Source organism: Oncorhynchus keta, chromosome 22 (assembly GCF_023373465.1).
Source record: "Oncorhynchus keta strain PuntledgeMale-10-30-2019 chromosome 22, Oket_V2, whole genome shotgun sequence".
In the NCBI taxonomy this organism is placed as follows: domain Eukaryota; kingdom Metazoa; phylum Chordata; class Actinopteri; order Salmoniformes; family Salmonidae; genus Oncorhynchus; species Oncorhynchus keta.
Genome location: NC_068442.1, coordinates 826,017 through 852,071, shown reverse-complemented (window position 1 = coordinate 852,071; position 26,055 = coordinate 826,017). Strand labels below are relative to the sequence as shown.

Below are 26,055 nucleotides of genomic sequence, written 5' to 3'. Positions count from 1 at the left end.
AAGTTATCTTATGGAAATCTTATGGAAAAATTATACTAGTAAATAAGGTACAATAGTATAAAGTAGAGTGCTACAATGCCAAAACAATAGCATCCCATTACAGAACAACCACTATGAGCTACAAACACACAAAGCCCACAATGACTGAGCTACAGTAGGTTTGTCTGCACTGCTACACTCTTCTTGCACTCAAATACAGATTGAAAGAGCATTCCAAAGGCACTTTTCCAGAACCCATAGAGAGAAAGAGAGAGGAAGGAATGAACACGAAAGGGGGAAAGACTCGGGACACAGTTGTGGCTGGGGAAATAGAAAAAAGACCAGAAGCATGAAGAGAAGAGTCCCATTTCATCAGAAGAATGCCAGAGTCAGGGGATATGTGTGTGGGCGCGGGTGCATGTGTGTGGTTGCGCGTGTGTGTGTGTGGGCACACACGTGTGTGTGTGTGTGTGTGTGTCAGGGGAAGGCAAATGGAGCCACTAGGGCCTAGTGAGTCACAGTCACATAACAGGGAGAGGAAGTAAAAAAAGGACTGGCTCACAGTCACAGCATCGGTCCAGAAGACCAGAGGAAAGGAGAGGTCTAGAGGAACAAACATTTGCATTACATTTTAGTCATTCACCAGATGAGTCTTCTCCAGAGTGGCATACAATCAATGCACTCAAATAAAGTAGGTAAAACAAGCACATATCACAACCATTGCAAGTTATTCAAAATAGCCGCTATCTGCAAAAGTACAGTCAACTACAGTGCTGTTATGGTATCCTCTCTCGAATCTAAAGATCAGGGCAGGAGGAGTCATAGTGAGCAGTGGGGTTTTACATGTTACATGTTAATGTCATAATTCCACTGTCCTGCAGCCCAGGCAGGAAATTCATCAACTTCATCTCCATTCTGGAAAAACGTGTAAACCTGTCTGACTCTACGACCTGTGCAACAATGTATCATTTTACAAATGTGATCTCTCCCGTGCCAGTAGGCTACCGAGCCCACGAACTAAGGTGAAAATAATAATTCACCATTGAAACCGTAAAAACATTAACCAGCGCAAATGCGGCCTTTCTAGGCCTATTGAATATTTATTATCATTATTTATTGCATTTCTTGTCTCTCGTCTTCATTGAATCTTTGCTAGCTAGCTACATGCCAACAATTTGTTTAGCATAGCAACGTGAATAGATTCATATTCAAATGAATAGAATGACTAGAATTTCTAACGACCAGTCTGCTTGGGTAGCAACTTCAGAATGCAAAAGTTATCCCAAAGCAGGCCTGGAGGCACGGGAAATAAGGGCTGTGAGTGGCCATCTCACTCAAGAGTTATTGGCAGCCCCTATCATGAAGAACATAAGCTCTGAAGTGCCATTTTAGCTGGCAACCATGTGAGTAGGATGTCCGATTCTCCACCAGCAAGCACTGGCTGTTCTTCCACTCGTGTGCCATCAAAGGAAACTCCACTGTTAACATCTCCAACAAGATTGGTTAGCTCGAACTCGCCAACCATAATAGTTGCCTACTGAATGTAGGTCTATTGGATATTTATTAAATCATTATTTATTGAGTTTCTTGTCTCTTATCATCATTGAATCTCTGCTAGCTAGGTACATGCCAATGATTGTTTAGCATATCAACTTAAAATGAATAGAATTATTTATTAATTAATGACTGGGTCAAAACATGAGAAAATAACTAATGACCAGCCCTTCAGAGTGCAAAACTAAATGTAATATTTATGAAAGATTCCTATTTTTATAAATATGTTGCCAACTGTTTAAAAAAGCATGAATGCCCTCAAATCCAGGAATTTTGGTGCGAACTCTCCAAAGGCTGTATCCAGGCCCTTGGTTTCGCCCTTCAGGAGTTCTCAGGCATTAATGGTTAATTATTCACGGTGCCTGAGCCAGCCGTATTCCACTAAAGCTCCTCTTCTTCACGATATTAATTCAGTGATACACATTTTAAATGGGTACACAATCCACCAATTATGATGACACACAGGATCCATTGTGAAAGATGTTGCCTTCTGTGACTTTGAAGATTGGTCGGCCATCTTCATCTTGGTGTTGATTTGTAGGAGGTATCCTTCCTGACCAGACGGGGTGTGCAAGGGCAGTGGGAGGCGACACTAAACTCAGTGTCGAAGCATGGCGTCGCTACACTGCTTATCTTAAACCTTTTTTAAATTGCCAATTTTGGCACAACAGGACATTGAATGAAAGACTACAGTGTTAAAGGGAGCGGGTGGAAAACAATCAGATATCAAAAGGCTTAATAGGAGTTCCTACTCACAGACAGTGTTGTAGGATTAACACAGTTGGGATTCCCCTTGTTTTCAACACTGAACATCTACTCAATACAAGCCACTGTGTCCTGTTGAAGAATGGTACTGACTAGAACATTACGATATACAGGGCTTTAAATGAAAACGTTTCATTTGTTGCACAGGTACTCCTAACTTAGAAAAGTTAAAAGCACAAAATCAAATTTAGGAGTACCAGAAAAATATGTTTTCATTGATGTTTTCATTGATATAGCTTACATTGGGCCTATATAAATCCTACTTACTTTTGAAGCACACCTCCTAAAGAAGGCATCCCTTTTCCTTTCTTTCTGTGCCAACAAATGTTTGCATATACCAGGTTGTTAGTAGGGTTGCACGATATGGGCCAAAATCTAATTGAGATTTTTTTTTAAAGTTTGACTTGCGATAATAGATCAAAAGACTTGGGTAAACTGCTGGAATCACATAAATATAATGATTATTCTAATTCTACGGTCGGTGTTGTTTGGCATGACAACAAATGAAAAAGCCAGGTAGGAGTTATGACAGGATTAGAACCAAATTTTGGTCAGTGTTTCCCAGGGGACCCTAATCACATTTGAATTGATGTTGCACTTAGACAAAGAGCATGCCGTTGCACAAACAACATGCTGATCTACACCACCACTGATAGCAACCTGTATTAGAGCCAAAGTTTGCTTTGCCCTAACTAGTGCATTTAGATAAATGGCTTATAGCTAGCTATTGGCATTAGCATGATCATGGGCCGGCATTTGCAGCATGTCTGCCTTATTGTTTTATAATCTTAATTTCCCTTTTACTCCCTAATCCCCATTTGATTTGAATGTGACATGTTGACCTAGGCCTAGTCTACTCTTTCATGATCAACCGTTGAATGACTCGATAGACCTAATGGAGTTCAATCTCAGACATTTGTTTGTGAATAGCCTAAATAAAAACGTAGTGTTTTAATAATGAGAGAAATAACAAACAATTGCAAGATAGACTAATCAAATAGGTAGTTTAAACAAACCTGATTTGTTACTGCTTTACTTGACAGAGTGTGGGCAAAATAAATTGTGCAATCAGAAAATCCCTCCTTGCAAACAAAACAGCCAATAATATAGGCTGCTATCAATAAAAGTTGCAGTAAACATTATACTTATACACTAATATGTATAATATTGTCAAAGTGTTTATTAATGTCCTTGAATTGCGCAATTGGCAAATGCTCCCTCAGAAGCACTTTCAATAAGCGGGAACAAAAAACGTTATTTTGAATAGCTTACGAATTGTGCATTTATATAAAAGTGAACAACAATTAGATAAAACAAACGATTATTTAGCCTATAACATTCTTTATAACGCTTGAAGGAACATTGGCTTAGCCTAAAAACAAATAAAGGCTTTGCCTTTTGCCTATTGACCTGTCAAAATCCTAACTATAACATTCCTCATAACAAGGAACACCAACAGGTTCACCCCCATATTAGCGAACTCAGCAGGATGATGGATGTTTGTAAGTTTGTCCATCCTTTGCCTGGATAAATGTTGTAGCATATTCTGCAAGTGACTTGGTTCAGGTCTTCTGGCTCACCTTCATCATTCGGTCTGAAAACGAAGAACTGCTCAACAGGAAAATACCTGCTTTTCTTTCCCAACAGCCATAGTTTTTTTTTCTGATTTAGCTAAGGCAGGTTATACTATAGTTACTAAGTGAAATATTTTTACAGTCTGAAACTGTCATTAACAGTAGCCTAATGGAATAAGGAATGTCGCAAATGCGCTTACCCAGATAATCAAGATGAAATAACAATCATTCTGCAGCCTAAACTAGATAAAACATAATCAGGCCTAACAATCATGTAATGCTATTGTTTGTGGCTTTTGTAAACAATTTAAATTAAGAAGAATGACATTATGCACCAAATCAATGTTATGTTATAACCAATCTGTCCTTCCAGACATCGCCCGACCCTAATCTACAGCATCACACAGGATAATCTCCCACAGTCAACCAATCCCATCTAACCCCCAGACAGACACATGCCTATCAGACGGCTGACACCCTGCTCTCTTTAAGCCTCTCTCTGGACATAGGCTGGCTCTCTGCCTGAGTCCTGAACCTAGGGGATGAATAAATTAGTGGGAGACATGAGAGATGAAGCCGAGCAAGGATTTACTCTGTGTACTCAGTCTCTATAATGACCACCGACTCCCCTCTCATCTCCTCTGTCTGCTTGGCTGTAGGCTTTAATAGACACTGAGGGGCACGGCTTATTAGGACTAAAAAACATTGTGGACATGTTGTTTTTCAACATCCTTAGACAAATGATTCCTCTCTCTCCTTGCTCTACAAACCGTCTGAATCGCCTGTCAGAATCCAATCTCCCCTTGCTCCCAGCTTCGGCTGCTATCTGTCCGGTCCAGCTTGTCAGTAAGATACCTTTTACCTAATTACCTGTCCGCAAGTCTTCGCCAGGCTATTATTGAAGGGAAATAGGGAGAGTGTGAGATAAGCACCAAGAATCCTTAGGCCGAGTGGCCTAGGCGAGGAGTAAGGCGGAGGACAAACAACTAGCCTGTTTCCACTAGATAAAGAGGGAGTCTCAGCGAGAGGCCCCTGGACAGACAAACTTCCTTTGTGTGTGTGTGTCTTTCCTCCCATTCTCAGTGAACTCTGGGGTCTCCAGCTGCGCCCAATCTTAGATCACACGTGCCGTGTGGAAGGAAATTTGCAACACAAACAGAGACGGAGGAGAGTGAACGTGACACAGGGCACGGAGAGAAGGAGCTCGTACCTAAAAGAGGGGCTACTTCGGTCGCATGGACGTGGTTTGGGTATGAAAAGTCTGACACAGACCAGAAAACTGTCCTCTGCAAAATATGCCGCAGGCTGGTCCCGACAACAGGCTCAAACACCACTAACCTCTATTACCAACTACACAAGAATCATGTGAAACAGTACGGAGAGAGTCTACCAATGAGACCCCAAAAAGTACAATCGAGTGCTCAAAACAAACCTGACTCAGATGTTGCAAGAGGCTTTTGCCCGCGGCACACCATATGGCAAAGAATCACAAAGATGGAAGGAGATAACAACTCCCGTTACAACTTACATCTGCAAAGACATTCCCCCAATTTACACGGTCGAGAAATGGAGGGTTCATGAGTTGGTGCAAACACTCGACCCAAGGTACCAAATGCACATTGGTATGTGACACGTATTTATGCCAAAATAACATGCAAAACAGGCAAGCCCCCCAAAATATTTATATATTTTAGGCCTATATTTATTTTGTTTGCAACTGTAGTTGAATACATTAATATTTTATATTTTGTTAAATTCTTAATTGAAAAATTGCACAAAGGTTCTAAATAAAAGGAGAAATAATCAAATATGAGTAAGTACCTTTTATTTGTTGAGTATATTTCAAAATATAATAAGAAATATGCCTTTACATCTGGTCATTTTATATAAACAATTTAAATGTGCTATATCATGATATGTATTGTTATTGGGATATGAAATGTCCTATATCTGTAACGTCCGTCGTTAAATGAAGACCAAGGTGCAGCGTGGTAGGTGTACATTATCTTACATTTTTTAAATGTTCCACCAAAAACAATAAACAAATCAACGAACGTAAAGCTAGGAGTGCAACACATGCAACACAAAAAGACAAGATTCCACAACTGAAGGTGGGAAAAGGGCTGCCTAAGTATGATCCCCAATCAGAGACAACGATAGACAGCTGCCTCTTATTGGGAACCATACTCGGCCAACAAAGAAATATAAACATAGATTTCCCACCCTAGTCACACCCTGACCTACCAAATAGAGAATTAAAAGGATCTCTAAAGTCAGGGTGTGACGGTACCCCCCCCGAAAGGTGCAGACTCCCGGTCGCAAACCTGAACCTATAGGGGAGGGTCCGGGTGGGCATCTACCCTTGGTGGCGGCTCCAGTTCGGGACGTAGCCCCCGCTCCATGCGCGGATCCCTCCGCTTCTGTGGAACTGGACCGTGGATCGTCGCCGGAGACTCTGGACCGTGAATCGTTGCCGGAGGAACCGGACCGTGGATCATCGCCTGAGGCTATGAACTGGGAACTACCGCTGGAGGCTCCGGACTGCAGATTGTCGCCGGTAGCTCCGGACTGGGAACCCCCGCTGGAGGCTCTGGACTGCAGTTTGTCGCTGAAGATTCTGGGTTGCGGATCGTCGCTGGAGGCTCCGGGCTGCGGATCGTCGCTGGAGGCTCCGGACCGGGGACCGTCGCTGGAGGCTCCGGACCGGGGACCGTCGCTGGAGGCTCCGGACCGGGGACCGTCGCTGGAGGCTCCTGACAGGGGATCGTCGCTGGAAGCTCCGTGCCATGGATCATCGCTACAGGCTCCGTGCCATGGATCATCGCTACAGGCTCCGGGCCATTGATCATGCCTGAAGGCTTCGTGCCATGGATTATCACTAGAGGCTTCGTACGTGGAGCCGGAACAGGTCTCACCGGACTGAGGAGACGTACCGGAAGCCTGGTGCGTGGAGCTGCCACAGGGCTTACCAGGCTGGGGAGACATACTGGAGGCCTGGTACGTGGAACTGGAACAGGTCTCACCGGACTGGGGAGATGCACTGGAAGCCTGGTGAGTGGAGCAGGCACCGGATACACTGGGCCATGGAGGCGCACTGGAGGTCTCGAGCATAAGATTTCTAAAATATATATATAAACAAAGAATATAAACAAAGAAATATAAACATAGATTTCCCACCCTACTCACAGCCTGACCTACCAAATAGAGAATTAAAAGGATCTCTAAGGTCAGGGTGTGACAATATCGGGACATGAGATTTTGGCCATATCGCCCAGCCCTACCAGCAATAATATTAATCCTAGAGTAGTACAAAGAATACATATACATACAGAAATAAATAAATACAGAAAAATGAAACGGAAAGTGTTTAACCTCTTTCAGCTAGGGGGCACTATTTGTATGTTTGGAAAAATAACGTTCCCAATGTAAACGGCCTATTTCTCAGGCCCAAATGCTAGAATATGCATATAATTGACATATTAGGATAGAAAACACTCTAAAGTTGACAAAACTGTCAAAATATTGTCTGTGAGTATAACAGAACTGATATTGCAGGCGAAACCTGAGGAAAATCAAACCAGGACGTGGCTTCTATTTTGAAAGCTCCATGTTCCATAGCCTGCCTTTGCTCCATTTAAAGGGATATCAACCAGATTCCTTTTCTTATCGCTTCCTCAAGGTGTCAACAGTCTTTAGACATAGTTTCAGGCTTTTATTTTGAAAAATGAGCGAAAAAGATCGGTGGATAGCTAGGTATTTGCATGAGTTTTGCTTGCGTAACACAGTGGGGCAGCCATTGACTCTCCCTCTCCTACTGAAAAAGAGACCGTGCCGGTTGATATATTATCAATTATATATTTTAAAAACAACCTGAGGATTATAAAAAACATGACATGTTTGACATGTTTCTGTGAACATTACGGATACTATTTGGAATTTTCGTCTGCGTTGTCGTGACCGCTCAAGCCTGTGGATTTCAGAACATAACGCGCCAAACAAATTGAGGTATTTTGGATATAAAATAATCTTCATGGAACAAAAGGAACATTTATAGTGTAACTGGGAGTCTCGTGAGTGAAAACATCCGAAGATCATCAAAGGTAAGCGATTAATTTTATTGCTTTCCTGATTTTCGTGAACAAGCTACTTTGATGCTAGGTGTTCATAACGTTTTGTCTAGTGATCGATAAACTTACACAAACGCTTGGATTGCTTTCGCTGTAAAGCATATTTTCAAAATCTGACATGACAGGTGGATTAACAAAATGCTAAAATGTGTTTTGCTATATTGCACTTGGGATTTCATGAATATAAATATTTTTAGTAATATATTATTTGAATGTGGCGCTATGCATTGCAGAGGTTGTTGATGACAATTATCCCACTAAAGGGATGGGTAGCGTCAAGAAGTTAAACAAGTTTAGACATTTTTGCAAATGTATTTACATAAGTATTCAGACCCTTTGCTATGAGACTCGAAATTGAGCTCAGGGTCATCCTGTTTCCATTGATCTTCCTTTAGATGTTTCTACAACTTGATTGGAGTTCATTCAATCAATAAATTAAATTGATTGGACATGATCTAGAAAGGCACACACCTGTCAATATAAGGTCCCACAGTTGACTGTGCGTGTCAGAGCAAAAACCAAGCCATGAGGTCGAAGGAATTATCCGTAGAGCTGCGAGACAGGAAGGGCCCCAAGAAATCTTTGGCTTCCATAATTTTTATTTTTAAATGATAGAAGACTCTTCCTAGACCTGGCAATCGGGGGAGAAGGGCCTTGGCCAAGGAGGAGACCAAGGACCTGATGGTCACTCTTACAGAGCTTCAGAGTTTCTCTGTGGAGATGGGAGAATCTTCCAGAAGGACAACAGCACCCCACTAATCAGGCCTTTATGGTAGAATGGCCAGTAGGAAGCCACTCCTCAGTAAAAGGCACATGACAGCCCGCTTAGAGTTTGCCAAAAGGCACCTAAAGGACTCTGACCATGAGAAACAAGATTCTCTGGTTTGATGAAATCAAGACTGAACTCTTTGGCCTGAATGCCAAGCGTCACATCTGGAGGAAAACTGGTGCCATCCCTACAGTGAAGCATGGTGGTACAGCCTCATGTGGTGGTGATGTTTTTCAGCGGCAGGGACTGGGAGACTAGTCAGGATTGAGGGAAAGAACAGAGCAAAGTATGAATTGATGAAAACCTGCTCCAGAGAGCACAGGATCTCAAACTGGGGCGAAGGTTCATCTTCCAACATGACAATGACCCTAAGCACACAGCCTCACACAAGACAGTCTCTTGGCTGTGTGTCTCTGAATGCCCTTGAGTAGCCCAGCCAGAGCCCGGACTTGAACCAGATCGAACATCTCTGGAGAGATCTTAAACAGCTGTGCAGCGTCGCTCCCCATCTAACCTGGCAGGGCTTGAGAGGATCTGCAGAGAAGAATGGGAGAATACAGGTGTGCCAAGCTTGTAGCGTCATACCCAAGAAGAATCAAGGCTAAATAAAGCACAAAATAAACTTCAGTTATTGCTAAACATGGCTGCTAGAATCTTGACTAGAACCAAACAATTTGATCATATTACTCCAGTACGAGCCTCTCTACACTGGCTTCCTGTTAAGGCAAGGGCTGATTTCAAGGTTCTACTGCTAACCTACAAAGCATTAGATGGGCTAGCTCTTATCTATCATTCCATTTGGTCCTGCCATACTTACCTACACCTATGCTACGGTCACAAGACGCAGGCCTCCTTACTGTCCCTAGAATTTCTAAGTAAACCGCTGGAGGCAGGGGTTTCTCTTATTGAGCTCCATTTTTATGGAATGGTCTGCCTACCCATGTGAGAGATGCAGACTCGGTCTCAACCTTGAAGTCTTTATTGAAGACTCATCTCTTCAGTAGGTCCTATGATGATTGTAGTCTGGAAAGGCACTGGAATGGAAAGGCACTGCAGCAACGAACCACCCTTGCTGTCTCTGCCTGACCGGTTCCCCTCTCTCCACTGGGATTCTCTGCCTCTAACCCTATTACAGGGGCTGAGTCACTGGCTTACTGGTGCTTTTCCATGCCGTCCCTAGGAGGGAGGCGTCACTTGAGTGGGTTGAGTCACTGACGTGATCTTCCTGTCTGGGTTGATGCCCCCTCTTGGGTTGTGCCGTGGCGGAGATCTTTGTGGGCTATACTCTGCCTTGTCTCAGGATGGTAAGTAGGCGGTTGAAGATATCCCTCTCGTGGCGTGGGGGCTGTGCTTTGGCAAAGTGTGTGGGGTTATATCCTGCCTGTTCGGCCCTGGCCGGGGGCATCGTCGGATGGGGCCACAGTGTCTCCCGACCTCCCATGTCTCAGACTCCAGTATATATGCTGCAGTAGTTTGTGTCGGGAGGCTAGGGTCAGTCTGCTATTTCTGGAGTGTTTCTCCTGTCTTATCCGGTGTCCTGTGTGAATTTAAGTATGCTCTCTCTAATTCTCTCTTTCTTTCTCTCACTCGGAGGACCTGAGCCCAAGGACCATGTCTCAGGACTACCTGGTCTGATGACTCCATGCTGTCCCCAGTCCACATGGCCGTGCTGCTCCTCCAGTTTCAACTGTTCTGCCTGCGGCTATGGAACTCTGACCTGTTCACCGGACATCCTACCTGTCCCAGACCTGCTTTTTTCAACTCTCTAGAGACAGCAGGAGCGGTAGAGATACTCTGAATGATTGGCTATGAAAAGCCAACTGCCATTTACTCCTGAGGTGCTGACCTGTTGCAACCTCGACAACCACTGTGATTATTATTATTTGACCCTGCTGGTCATCTATGAACAGTTGAACATCTTGGCCATGCTCTGTTATAATGTCCACCCTGCGCAGCCAGAAGAGGACTGGCCACCCCTCATAGCCTCGTTCCTCCTTAGGTTTCTTCCTAGATTCTGGCCTTTCTAGAGAGGTTTTCCGAGCCACCGTGCTTCTACACCTGCATTGCTTGCTGTTTGGGGTTTTAGGCTGGGTTTCTGTACAGCACTTTGAGAAATCAGCTGATATAAGAAGGGCTTTATAAATAAATTTGATTTGGCTGTAATCGCTACCAAAGGTGCGTCAACAAAGTACTGAGTAAAGGGTCTGAATACTTACGTAAACGTGATATTTCAGTTGTTTATTTTAATACATTTGCAAACATATCTAAAAAACTGTTTTTGCTTCGTCATTATGGGGTAGATTGATGAGGGAGAAACTATTTAATAGTGTGGAAAACGTCAAGACGTCTGATTACTTTCCCAATGCACTGTACATACAGTGGGGCAAAAAAGTATTTAGTCAGCCACCAATTGTGCAAGTTCTCCCACTTAAAAAGATGAGAGAGGCCTGTAATTTTCATCATTGGTACACTTCAACTATGACAGACAAAATGAGGGAATAAAATCCAGAAAATCACATTGTATAATTTTTTTAATGAATTTATTTGCAAATTATGGTGGAAAATAAGTAGTTGGTCAATAACAAAAGTTTATCTCAATACTTTGTTATATAACCTTTGTTGGCAATGACAGAGGTCAAACATTTTCTGTAAGTCTTCACAAGGTTTTCACACACTGTTGATGGTATTTTGGCCCATTCCTCCATTTTTTAAAATTTGACCTTTATCTTACTAGGCAAGTCAGTTAAGAACAAATTCTTAATTTCAATGACGGCCTAGGAACAGTGGGTTAACTGCCTGGTCAGGGGCAGAACGACAGATTTGTACCTTGTCAACTCGGGGATTCGAACTTGGAAACTTTTGGTTACTAGTCCAACGCTCTAACCACGAGGCTACCCTGAAAGTCCATGCAGATCTCCTCTAGAGCAGTGATGTTTTGGGGCTGTTTCTGGGCAACACGGACTTTCAACTTCCTCCAAAATCTCACGATACATGGCCCCATTCATTCTTTCTTTTACACGGATCAGTTGTCCTGGTCCCTTTGCAGAAAAACAGCCCCAAAGCATGATGTTTCCACCCCCATGCTTCACAGTAGGTATGGTGTTCTTTGGATGCAACTCAGCATTCTTTGTCCTCCAAACACAACGAGTTGAGTTTTTACTAAAAAGTTATATTTTGGTTTCATCTGACCATATGACATTCTCCCAATCTTCTTCTGGATCATCCAAATGCTCTCTAGCAAACTTCAGACGGGCCTGGACATGCACTGGCTTAAGCAGGGGGACATGTCTGGCACTGCAGGATTTGAGTCACTGGCGACGTAGTGTGTTACTGATGGTAGGCTTTGTTACTTTGGTCCCAGCTCTCTGCAGGTCATTCACTAGGTCCCCCCGTGTGGTTCTGGGATTTTTGCTCACCGTTCTTGTGATCATTTTGACCCCACGGGGTGAGATCTTGTGTGGAGCCCCAGATCAAGGGAGATTATCAGTGGTCTTGTATGTCTTCCATTTCCTAATAATTGCTCCCACAGTTGATTTCTTCAAACCAAGCTGCTTACCTATTGAAGATTCAGTCTTCCCAGCCTGGTGCAGGTCTACAATTTTGTTTCTGGTGTCCTTTGACAGCTCTTTGGTCTTGGCCATAGTGGAGTTTGGAGTGTGACTGTTTGAGGTTGTGGACAGGTGTCTTTTTATACTGATAATGAGTGGAGGACAGAGGAGCCTCTTAAAGAATAAGTTACAGGTCTGTGAGAGCCAGAAAGCTTGCTCGTTTGTAGGTGACCAAATACTTATTTTCCACCATAATTTGCAAATAAATTCATAAAAAATCCTACAATGTGATTTTCTTGATTTATTTTCTAATTTTGTCTGTCATAGTTGAAGTGTACCTATGATGAAAATTGCAGGCCTCATCTTTTTAAGTCGGAGAACAAGCACAATTGGTGGCTGACTAAATACTTTTTTGCCCCACTGTATGTGCCCTTTGCTATATACAGTTGAAGTTAGAAGTTTACATACACCTTAGCCAAATAAATTTAAACAGTTTCAGTTTCACATTCCCTGACATTTAAACCTAGTAAAAATTCCCTGTTTTAGGTCAGTTAGGATCACCACTTTATGTGAAATGTCAGAATAATAGAAGAGAGAATTATTTATTTCATCTTTTATTTCTTTCATCACATTCCCAGTGGGTCAGAAGTTTACATACACTAAATTAGTATTTGGTAGCATTGCCTTTAAATTGTTTAACTTGGGTCAAACATTTCGGGTAGCCATCCACAAGCTTCACACACTAAGTTTTGTGGCACATTCCTCCTGACAGAGCTGGTGTAACTGAGTCAGGCCGTCTTGCTCACACATGCTTTTTCAGTTCTGCCCACAAATTTTCCATGGGATTGTGGTCATGGCTTTGTGATGGCCACTCCAATACATTGACCTAGTTGTCCTTAAGCCATTTTAGCACAACTGTGGAAGTCTGCTTGGGGTCATTGTCCATTTGGAATACCCATTTGCGACCAAGCTTTAACTTCCTGACTGATGTCTTGAGATGTTGCTTCAATATATCCACATAATTTCCCTGCCTCATGATGCCATCTATTTTGTGAAATGCACCAGTCCCTCCTGCAGCAAAGCACCCCCACAACATGATGCTGCCACCCCCGTGCTTCACGGTTGGGATAGTGTTCTTCAGCTTGCCAGCCTCCCCTTTTACCTCCAAACATAACAATGGTCATTATGGCCAAACAGTTCTATTTTTGTTTCATGAGACCAGAAGACATTTCTCCAAAAAGTACAATCTTTGTCTCCATGTGCAGTTGCAAACCGTAGTCTGGCTTTGTTATGGCGGTTTTGGAGCTGTGGCTTCTTCCTTGCTGAGCGGCCTTTCAGGTTATGTCGATACAGTACTCGCTTTACTGTGGATATAGATACTTTTGTACCTGATTCCTCCAGCATCTTCACAAGGTCCTTTGCTGTTGTTCTCTGCTCTATTTACACTTTTCGCACCAAAGTACGTTCATCTCTAGGAGACAGAACGCATCTACTTCCTGAGCTTTATGCTGGCTGCATGGTCCCTTTGTGTTTATACTTGCGTACTATTGTTTGTACAGATGAACATTGTACCTTCAGGCATTTGCAAAATTGCTCCCAAGGATGAACCAGACTTGTGGAGGTCTAAAAATGTTTTTGTGAGGTCTTGGCTGATTTCCTCATTATGTCAAGCAAAGAGGCACTAAGTTTGAAGGCAGACCTTGAAATACATCTACAGGTACACCTCCAATATACTCAAATTATGTTAATTAGCCTATAAGAAGCTTCTAAAGCCATGCCATCATTTTCTGGAATTTTCCAAGCTGTTTAAGGGCACAGTCAACTTGGTGTATGTAAACTTCTGACCCACTGGAAATGTGATAGAGTGAATTTTAAGTACAGGTCGACCGATTATGATTTTTCAATGCTGATACAGATTATTGGAGGACCCAAAAAAAAGCAGAAACCGATTAAATCGGCCGATATTTATATATATATTTGTAATAATGAAAATTACAACAATACTGAATGAACACATTATTTTAACTTAATATAATATAAAAATAAAATCAATTTAGTCTCAAATAAATTATGAAACATTCAATTTGGGTAAAATAATTTCAAAACAAAGTAAAAGTGCAATATGTGCCATGTAAAAAGCTAACGTTTAAGTTCCTTGCTCAGAACATATGAAAGCTGGTGGTTCCTTTTAACATGAGTCTTCAATATTCCCAGGTAAGACGTTTTAGGTTGTAGTTATTATAGGACTATTATTCTCTATGCCATTTGTATTTCATATACCGTTGACCATTGGATGTTCTAATAGGTACTTTAGTATTGCCAGCCTAATCTCGGGAGTTGATAGATTTAAGTCATAAACAGCGCAATGCTTGAAGCTCAGCGAAGAGCTGCTGGCAAATGCAGGAAAGTGCTGTTTGAATGAATGCTTACGAGCCTGCTGCCGACTACCACCACTCAGTCAGACTGCTCTATCAAATCATAGACTTAATTATAATATAATAACACACAGAAATATGAGCCTTAGGTCATTAATATGGTCAAATCCAGAAACTATCATTTCGAAAACAAAACATTTATTCTTTCAGTGAAATACAGAACTGTGCCGTTTTTTATCGAACGGGTGTCATCCCTAAGTCTAATTATTGCTGTTACATTGCACAACCTTCAATGCTATGTCATAATTATGCACAATTCTTGCAAATTAATTACGGTCATTGTTAGGAAGAAATAGTCTTCACACAGTTCGCAATGAGCCAGGCGGCCCAAACTGCTGCATATACCCTGACTCTGCTTGCACAGAACGTAAGAGAAGTGACACAATTTCCCTAGTTAAAAGAAATTCATGTTAGCAGGCAATATTAACTAAATATGCAGGTTTAAAAATATATACTTGTGTATTGATTTTAAGAAAGGCATTGATGTTCATGGTTAGGTACACATTGGTGCAACGGCAGTGCTTTTTTCGCAAATGAGCTTGTTAAATCACCCGTTTGGCAAAGTAGGCTGTGATTCAATGATAAATTAACTTTTCTAGGGCAGGAGTTCCGCTAGCGGACAACATTCCGCTGAAAAGGCGATCATCTCCTTTGTTTTGTTGATGTTGAGTGTGAGGTTATTTTCCTGTCACCACACTCCGAGGGTCCTCACCTCCTCCCTGTAGGCCGTCTCGCCGTTGTTGGTAACACAAGCCTACCACTGTAGTGTCGTCTGCAAACTTGATGACTGAGTTGGAGGCGTGCATGGCCATACAATCATGGGTGAACAGGGAGTACAGGAGAGGGCTGAGAACACACCCTTGTGGGGCCCCAGTGTTGAGGATCAGTGGGGTGGAGATGATGTTTCCTACCTTCACCACCTGGGGCGGCCCGTCAGAAAGGAGTGGAGGTCAGATTTGCCGAAAGGAGGGCGAGGGAGAGCTTGGTATGCATCACGGAAATTAGAGTAGCGATGATCCAGGGTGTTGCCAGCCCGGGTCGCGCATTCGATATGCTGATAAAATTTAGGGAGCCTTGTTTTCAGATTAGCCTTGTTAAAATCCCCAGCTACAATAAATGCAGCCTCAGGCTATGTTGTTTCCAGTTTACATAGAGTTCAATGAAGTTCTTTCAGGGCCGTCGAGGTGTCTGCTTGGTGGGGGATATACACGGCTGTGATTATAATCGAAGAGAATAGCATTTGATTGTAAGGAATTCTAGGTAAGTTGAACAAAAGAACTTGAGTTCCTGTATGTTGTTATGATCACACCACGACTCATGAATCATAAGGCATACACCCCCGCCCTTCTTCTTAACAGAGAGATGTTAAGGCCCATTGTCATCACCTCATGTTTCAGCATGATTATGCACAGCCCCATGTCACAAGGATCTGTACACAATTCCTGGAAGCTGAAACTGTCCCATGTCTTTCATGGCCTGCATACTCACCAGACATGTCAACCGTTGAGCGTGTTTGGGATGCTCTGGATCGATGTGTACGACATCATGTTCCAGTTTCCACCAATATCCAGAGGAGTGGGACAACATTCCACAGACCACAATCAACAGCCTGATCAATTCTATGCAAAGGAGATGTGTTGCTCTGCATGAGGAAAATGGTGGTCACCAGATACTTACTGGTTTTCTGATCCACGCCACTACCTTTTTTTAAGGTACTGTATACTACATATCTGTATTCCCAGTCATGTGACATCAAAAGATTAGGACCGAATGAATGTATTTCCATTGACTGATTTCCTCTTATGAACTGTAACTCAGTAAAATATTTGAAATTGCTGCATGTTGCGTTTATATATTTTTTCATTGTATTTGATGATCCCTGCTGTAAAGTATGTGCATGTCCTCGACTCCATATTTTTTTTATAACCTAGTCTATATTTTTTTATGATGCTCATGGGAGTCATATTCATAGCGACACACATTTAAAAAGCAGACATAAACATCCATTGTTCTCTATAGGCTGTTCTGAGAACTGGTTATTGTTTTTAAAACTGGGCAGCGTTATTGTTTTAAGAACTGGGCAGCAATGAAAGCAATTTCAGCATGACGTGACCTTTAGCTTAAAGAAATAGCAAGACTACAAAATCCCACTATGTCTTTGAACATCAAATCAATTACAAGAACAACGGTGCAATTCCAATGCATGTATTGTGTGTGAAAACCACAGAAACATACATATATTCCCTTTTATACAAGGTGCCGGAAAAGTACACACCTTTCCTCTCCTTTTCTCACCTGTGTAAATTATTTCTGCTTCAACACTGGAAAGCAAATGTCATTTTCCTGGTGTCTTTCGACAACAAAGATATGGAACCCATTACAGGCTACTCTGCTCTCCTACATCTCACACATTAAATGAAGGGTCCTCCAGCGATCAAAAAAGCAATTTTCACATTGAGCCAACATATAGATACACCATTTAGTTCCGAGCTCTCAGAGGACTGTGTGTGTGTGTGTGTGTGTGTGTGTGCACATGCCTGTGTGGTGTGCATATGTGGGTGAACTGCAGCATGGTGGATGGTGCCGGAGTGAAGAGCAGTGGGGCTGATACGATACCGGGAAGCAAAGTACACAGAGATTACCCACCGGGCCTGATTTTCCCCTTCCTGCCTGCCCCCTCGATACTGATGCGTGCCCTCAGGCTGGATGAGAGCAGAGGAGAGAGAGAGTGGGGGGAGGGGGAGAGAGAGAGAGAAAGAGAGAGAGAAAAGGGGTAAGGAAGAAGAGAGAGATATGGATAAGGAAGATAGAAAAGAGATGGAGAGATGTAAAGGAGAGAGAAAGAAGGAAAAAGGTAGTGGGAAAGGGGATGGTGCATTCGTATTAATCATTTGGTCTGTTTAGGGCCATACAGCAATCAAACGACTGGCCAGAGAGAGAGAGAGGGGGGAGAGATAGAAGTGAGAGAGGGAGGGAAAGAAAGAAGAGAAAGGTAGTGGGTATGGTGTATTAGTATGAATCATGTGGTGTGAATAGGGCTGTGAAAATGGGGCCATGCAGCGATCAGACACTGACAGCCACATCAGCAGTTATTAACGAGAGAGAGAGAGAGAGAGAGAAGAGACTTTTACACCCTCCATGGGGAACCTCCGTAGATTGATTAAAGCTACAATGTGTAACTTTTTGAGCCACCAAACAAAATGAATATGTGTTATAGATATATCATTCTCATTGAAAGTAAATTATGTGCACTATTTCTATGATTCCCATTTTTAAGTTTTGTTTTTTTATTTTTTACTTTCGGTTTTGTAGTTTGTTTTGTACACCTGCTTCTAACAGCTGAAAATACAATATTTTTTGTTTTGGAAAATACATTTCACAGCAGTTAGGTGGTACAATGATTCTCTACACTATACTTGCTTGTTTTGTCAATTAGAGTTAAATTAGTATAACTTTTAGAATTTTAGCAACCAAGAAGTGGCGGAGCGATTACTGCAGAGTGCATCTTTAATTTGAGCTCTTTTATGAGTGATACTAAACCAGGCCAGCTAGCTGTCACCCCTTCCCTCATCAGCTACAACAGGAAGGGATCGGTAGAGGGTTGGCCCAGTAACTGAGAATTTCCTAGTTTGAAACCTTCAAACCCACAAAGTGAAAAATAGATTGATGTGCCCTTGAGCAAGGCACTTAACCCTAATTGCTCCAGGACAAAAATAAGCATCCACCAAATTCTTATTATTATTGGCATGGGCATTTCACACGTTAATATCTCCTACCCATAAATGGATTGGTCTAGATTGGATAGGGAACACACATCGGCACAGTGCCTTTTCCCAGTCTGTCTCTTTCTGGCTGATTGGGTGTTTCACAAGTATAATGGTATCACTGATGGCAAAAATCCAGTTCATCCCTGTAGTGCAGGCAAAATCAAAGCAGGCTTGTTAGGTGGAGATGAGATGTTTTCTCACATATCTCTCTCCTGCTATCTTACAGGGTCCACTGCTATATTAGGTAGGCCGTCATTGTAAATAAGAATTTGTTCTTAACTGACTTGCCTAGTTAAATAAAAGTGAAATAAATACAAATAAAATAAATACAATTAGAAGGTCCGTTGAGAAAACTGAATGCACTTTTGCTACTCTCTGACGCATATGACTGTGTAAATTGTAGGGTTTGTTGAACTGTGTTGACATTAGCATTTTTATATCCTGTGGACATAACTTCTGTATCTGGGCAGCAAAATAATTTTCCAACAACACTCATGTGAAGAAAGTTAAGAGAAGAAAAGCTTTAGGCGGTGGTAAGAGTGTGTGTGTTCAGTCATCTGTGTTGGCAGCTGTTCTACCATCATCACACTACTATTTTTTTCTTTCTTTAACAAGGCAAATGCTCTCCTACCCAGCCGCAACACACACAAGGAACAAAATACTCTGTTTACACTTTGCAGTGTGTGTGTGTATGTCTCACCCCTCAAAAAGCACTCAAAAATATCCCAGATATTTGGGAAAGAAAGAAGGAGAAAGTAAAAGAGTGAGATAACAAATGTGGGTATGTACATGATCCTAGCCCAACACATTTAATCATCATAGGGGATGTGATCTGAGTCACTCACAGCTATTCAGAGCCAGTGAACTGTTCTTTCCTTGTTTTGTTCTCACCCTACAATGTGGATGGAGCGCTACACTCATAGAAATAAAGGTAATAGAATATATTTATTTCTGTCGCTACACTGACCCCATGATAGGCACGCACTGAATAAATTAACATTATAGCTACACAACTGACTGAGCCTGAGTTTAGTTTGCCATGTACTGTTGTATATACTGCTGGTGTACGTTTCTTGTGTTGTCCATTAATCATGATGTGAGAGGATTCCAATCCTTAGTCAGCTGGTTCTGAAAGACTATCTATAACCTAGTCTATTGTCTTTCTAACCTCATTTGGACTCACCCTGCGGTCTGGAGAGTATTGCTAGCTAGACTGGCCTCAGAGAGACAGAAAACCTGAATAAGTGAATCGGATTTACTAGAGGCTGAGCAGTCCAGCACTGTCACACACACCTGACCAGAGAGCTGTGTTACTTTAATGAATCCACCGGAATCAATCTCTTCACACACTGGTCTAATTGAAACCTGATTTGCTGTGTGTGTGTGTGTGTGTGTGTGTGTGTGTGTGTGTGTGTGTGTGTGTGTGTGTGTGTGTGTGTGTGTGTGTGTGTGTGTGTGTGTGTGTGTGTGTGTGTGTGTGTGTGTGTGTGTGTGTGTGTGTGTGTGTGTGTGTGTGTGTGTGTGAAAGGTCGACCGATTATGATCTTTCAACGCCAATACCGATTATTGGAGGACCAAAAAAGCTGTTTTATATATATATTATATATATAATATATATATATTTGTAATAATGACTGTAAGTCGCTTTGGATAAAAGCGTCAGCTAAATGGCATATATTATTATTATTATTACAACAATACTGGATGAACACTTTTTTAAAACTTAATATAATACATCAATAAAATCAATTTAGTCTCAAATAAATAATGAAACATGTTCAATCTGGTTTAAATATTGCAAAAACAGTGTTGAAGAAGAAAGTAAAAGTGCAATATGTGCCATGTAAAAAAAAGCTAACGTTTAAGTTCCTTGCTCGGAACATGAGAACATATGAAAGCTGGTGGTTCCTTTTAACATGAGTCTTCAATATTCCCAGGTAAGAAGTTTTAGGTTGTAGTTATTATAGGACTATTTCTCTCTATACCGTTTGTATTTCATAGAGCGACTATTGGATGTTCTTTTAGGCACTATAGTATTGCCAGACTAATCTCTGGAGTTAATGGGCTTGAAGTCATAAACAGCACTGTGCTTGAAACATTGCGAAGAGCTGCTGGCAAATGCAGGAAAGTGCTGTTTGAATGGATGCTTAAAAGCCTGCTTCTGCCTACCACTGCTCAGTCAGACTGCTCTATCAAATATCAAATCATAGACTTAATTATAATGTAATAAACACACAGAAATACGAGCCTTAAATCATCAATATGGTCAAATGTGGAAACTATCATTTCGAAAACAAAATGTTTATTCTTTCAGTGAAATACATCACCGTGCCCTATTTTATCGAACGGGTGGCATCCATAAGTCTAAATATAATATTGCACAACCGTCAATGTTACGTCATAATTATGTAAAATTCGGTCAAAAATAGTCTTCACACAGTTCCCAACTACTGCATATACCCCAACTCTGCTTGCACTGAACGAAAGAGAAGTGACACAATTTCCCTAGTTAATATTGCCTGCTAACATGAAGTGCTTTTAACTAAATATGCAGGTTTAAAAATATATACTTGTGTATTGGTTTTTAAAAAGTAATTGGTGTTCATGGTTAGGTACATACGTGCAACGATTGTGCTTTTTTCGCGAATGCGCTTTTGTTAAATCATCAGCCGCTTGGCAAAGTAGGCTGTGATTCGATGATAAATTAACAGGCATCTCATTGGTTATATGCAACAGAGGACAAGACAGTTTGACTAGGCCATTCCAATACATTTCAATGTTTTCCCTTATTAAACCACTCGAGTGTTGCTTTAGCAGTATGCTTAGGGTCATTGTCCTGCTGGAAGGTGAACCTCGGTACCAGTCTCAAATCTCTGGAAGACAAACAGGTTTCCCTCAAGAATATCCCTGTATTTATCCTCATCCATCATTCCTTCAATTCTGACCAGTTTCCCAGTCCCTGCCGAAGAAAAACATCCCCACAGCATGATGCTGCCACCACCATGCTTCACTGTGGGGATGTTGTTCTTGGGGTGATGAGAGGTGTTGAGAGCGTTTTCCTTGATGGCCAAAAAGCTCAGTTTTAGTCTCATCTGATCAGAGTACCTTCTACCATATGTTTGTAAGAGTCTCCCACACACCTTTTGGCAAACACAAAATGTGTTTGCTTATTTTTTATATAGGGGTCCCACGAGCGGGACAACTTCTGGTGAAATTGGAGGGCACGCAATTCAAATAAATAATCATAAATATGGATTTTAAACATTTAAGTACATATAAGTATCTTATATTGGCTGAAAGCTTAAATGCTTGATAATCTAAGTGCACTGTCCGATTTACAGTAACTTTTACAGCGAAAACATGCCATGCAATTGTTTGAGGACGGCTCCCCACATCAAAATATGTTTCCACTGGCACAGGTTTCATACATTCACAAATAACAATTAAATATTCACTTACTTTTTGAAAATCGTCCTCTGATTTGTCATCCAAAGGGTCCCAGCTATAACATGTAGTGTCGTTTTGTTAGATAAAATCCTTCTTTATATCCCAAAACGTCAGCATCGATTTGAGGAGTCCACACGTCCAGAGAAAGAATCAGAAAATGTACACCTAAACTTTGTTTCAAAAAGTCAAAATATTTTTCCATTTACTCCTCAGATACCCTAAAATGTAATCAAACTATAATATTTCTTACGGAAAGAGGTATGTTCAATAGGAAACGTACGTAATGTCTTCACGGCTTGCGCAAACACGAATTTACAAGACTGTGTCACACTACTAAAGCTGATACTTCTTATTCATTTTTGAAGTTACAGGCATGAAACCTTGAAAATAGACTGCTGACACCCCGTGAAAGCCATAGGAATTGCATCCAGGGAGCAAATTTTCAATATGACCTTACTCTTGCATTTCTAAGAGGATGGTCTCTCAAAAAAAAAACAATTACAGTAGATTTGTATTTTCTCCTACCATATCTACTGTGTTATATTATCCTACATTATTTTAACATTTCTACAAACTGCAAAGTGTTTTCTTTCCAATGGTACCAATTATATGCATATCATGGCTTCAGAGCCTGAGCTACAGACAATTAACTTTGGGCATGTCATTCAGACAGGAAGTGAAGAAAAAAGGGGCCTGTCTCTTAAGCAATGGCTTTTTTTCTGGCCACTTTTCCATAAAGCCCAGCTCTGTGGAGTGTACGGCTTAAAGTGGTCCTATGGACAGATACTCTAATCTCTGCTGTGGAGCTTTGCAGTTCCTTCAGGGTTATCTTTGGTCTCTTTGTTGCCTCTCTGATTAATGCCTCCTTGCATGGACAGTGAGTTTTGGTGGGTGTCCCTCTCTTGGCAGGTTTGTTGTGGTGCCATATTCTTTCATTTTTTTGATCATGGATTTAATGGTGCTCTGTGGGATGTTCAACGTTTTTTTAACGTTTTTTATAACCCAAACCTGATCTGTACTTCTCCACAACTTTGTCCCTGACCTGTTTGGTGCTCCTTGGTCTTCATGGTGCAGCTTACTTGGTGGCGCCCCTTGCTTAGTGGTTACAGACTCTGGAGCCTTTCAGAACAGGACACTGAGATCATGTGACACTTAGATTGCACACAGGTGGACTTTATTTAACTAATTATGTGACTTCTGAAGGTAATTGGTTTCACTAGATCTTATTTAGGGACTTCATAGCAAAGGGGGTGAATACATATGCACGCACCACTTTTCAGTTTCATTTCACTTCACAATTTGGACTATTTTATGCATGTCCATTACATGAAATCCAAATAAAAAATCCAGTTAAATTACAGGTTGTAATGCAACAAAATAGGAAAAATGTCAAGGGGGATGAATACTGTGGCAAGGCACTGTACATATAGCTAAGTATAAAGTGGGTAAGCAACAGGATAGATAATAAAAAGTAGAGGCAGCATATGTGATGAGTCAAATTAGTTAGTCCAAGTAGCTATGGTTAACTATTTAACTATCTACATTGCACTAACTATTTAGCAGTCTTACGGCTTGTGGCTAGAAGATGTTCAGGGTCTCTGCTTGCTGTGCTGTAGCAGAGAGAACAGTCTTTGACTTGGGTGGCTGGAGTCTATATAGAGGTTTCAAACCTCTCTGCTATCATACTGTACTCCAGTTTACATCTAATATCAAAGGGCTCCCTCCAATGTGTGCTAGTCTTAGATTAATGTTAAATGTCAGTAAACTCCTGCCCTTAAGCCAAGGTGCCTCCAACTGAGACAGCTCCAGACGTTCCCATCTGTTACCACGTGCGTCGTGGGCGACAGGCCCACATTATGACCGAACCCCCTGGGCCGCGCGCGTTACGCTGTCACTTCGTGTGGGAAAGATGCCGTCTTGAAGACTGATGTACGGATTGACTGGCAAACATCGGCTTTCACTCTCAACTCTCCAATATCGGCCGGCTGCCTGCTCTCTCAAAGGCAAGCTAATTGGTAAATATGTCAAAGGTGTCCCTCATACCAGAGATTAAATGTGTTTTGCAAGATAAATGGTAGCATCATAAATGTTTTGGTCATACGAAATGAATGTATCCTATCATTAGTTTATTCTACAGTGTTAAAGTAGGATATATTATGTTCAATATAACTTATGCACTCCCCTGACAATACGGTTTATATATTGAAAAATAAGGCTAGGTATAGGCTAAAGAAAAATGGATTGTTGAAAGTTCAACAGGCATTTTTATAATTCCGTTTTTGACTCCACGTCCACACCTAACGTTAATGATGTCCACTCATCTGAGTTAATACTGATACAGTCTTGAACAATGCACGCTGCTCGACGCCGGAGAAATTGGATACATTTATGAATCCAACGTTCCAATATGTAGCAAAGATTTCCTTTGCGCAATACTGACATTTAATTCAGCAGATAGTCTTTTGCTTGTTAAAATTATTGAACAAATGTTGTGGTGGTGTAATAAAGTGTGCATTTACGGTCAGAAAAAACACCTATACTTGAGCAAACTAGAACAATAGTCGACAGCTGCATTAGTCCATTAGGCTAATCCAAACCATTTCCAAATCAAAACATTGCGCACAACATAGACAGTTAATAAGACATGAATAGCATAGTACAATGTTTTATCAATATTGCAACGTCATACCACAGAACCCCGTAGCAAGATGAGAAGATATGGGATAACATTGTTTACATAACAGTTTTCTCCATCACTTCATATTGCTCTCTATAATTACTTTTCAAGGAACACATTTGGATTCGGTTCAAATTCCACAGGTCGCAATAGTTTTGTTGTTCTATTGAGATCGACTAAAGAGAGACATTGACTGTTCTTACCTCAAAACTGCAGTTTAGTCCAACACCTCTGCGCGAGCTTTCTGGTGCTCTCTCCACAAAATATGTCAGATAATAGAATTATGCACTAAAATCAGAGCAGAAAAAAACGAAATAAATATTCGAAGAAAATAGCCAAGTAGGAGATGTGTCCAAGAAAATAACAACAAGCCTTAGACGTCAGTCTTCAACAAATAAATTCCAGAGCCGAAGATAACTATAGCCCCAATTTGGTCATGCTGTCTTCCAGACGAGAGAGAGATTGGAATGCAAACAGTTTTTTCCTAACTCACTGAACGAACCACACGCTGCAAAGCTCTGGAGTCATCCACACGTTATTCAGCCCTCCGGGGCGGACACTCAGCCTGCAAGACACGCCCCTTTAACTCCTTTATTTCAGTTAGAATTAGATTGTATCTTCTAAACACAAGGTAATGATAACTTTTCTCACAGGTGAAAGACTATGATAAATTAAATGCAATTTGGGTCACTGATTATTTAGAGAGGTGCGGCTGGGGTGATGGAAGTGTTTTCTTTTCAGGCATGTCCCTAATATCACAAATCTACTACAGATGGGAGAGCAAGGTAAGCAGGTATCCAGGCTGATCTTTTTCCTTATCTCAGAAGATCATGACACTGACATTCCCTGTGGCATAGGTGATACCCCCAACCGCATTCCCTTGTGTTTTACTCTGTGTTTCCTTATCCCTTTCCTCTCTACTTGCCTAACCCCAAACAATAACATTTCAATACAGAGAGAAAGTGTCAGGATCTTGAGTAGAAGAAACTGCTTGTTAAATGACCATCAAAATGGAAGTGTTTGTGTTGGGTGTGCATGTGGGTATGTGTGTGTGATAGCAGCTACATGATAGCAGCTGTCTGGTGTTTGATGCACAGGGCTCAGAGAGGACAGAGGTCCACGTTTGGTCAATAATAATAAGGTCAAAATACTATTTTTGGGGAAGTCCACCAGATCAGTTAGTTCTGTTGGGTTTTCCTCCACTCTCCAGTCATCAGAACCTGGGGTGAGTTGACTGTTTCAGCCATTATTGATTGATCACATTAACCCTATGAGGAAACAAAGAAGTGAGTAGGCTTGGCCCAAATGGGCTCTGGTCAAAAGGAGTATGCAACATAGGGAATAGGGTGGTATCAGGGATGCAGACTCCATGGTCCTTGAGTTGTGTTGCTCTGTGCAATAGAGGTGTAAACT

General features: G+C 41.5%; 1 protein-coding gene across 2 annotated transcripts in view; it reads right to left on the bottom strand.

Moving 5' to 3' along the window:
- Positions 1-25,155, bottom strand: part of LOC118400933 (tetraspanin-18) — a 111,576-nt gene extending 86,421 nt beyond the window's left edge. Inside the window, exon 1 of one of the 2 annotated variants that reach the window (XM_035797969.2) lies at positions 24,846-25,155. The gene's annotated coding sequence lies outside the window, so the exon portion shown is untranslated. The remainder of the gene's footprint in view (positions 1-24,845) is intronic. The other variant, XM_035797970.2, reaches the window with a different exon arrangement.
- Between the last annotated feature and the right edge of the window lie 900 nt (positions 25,156-26,055).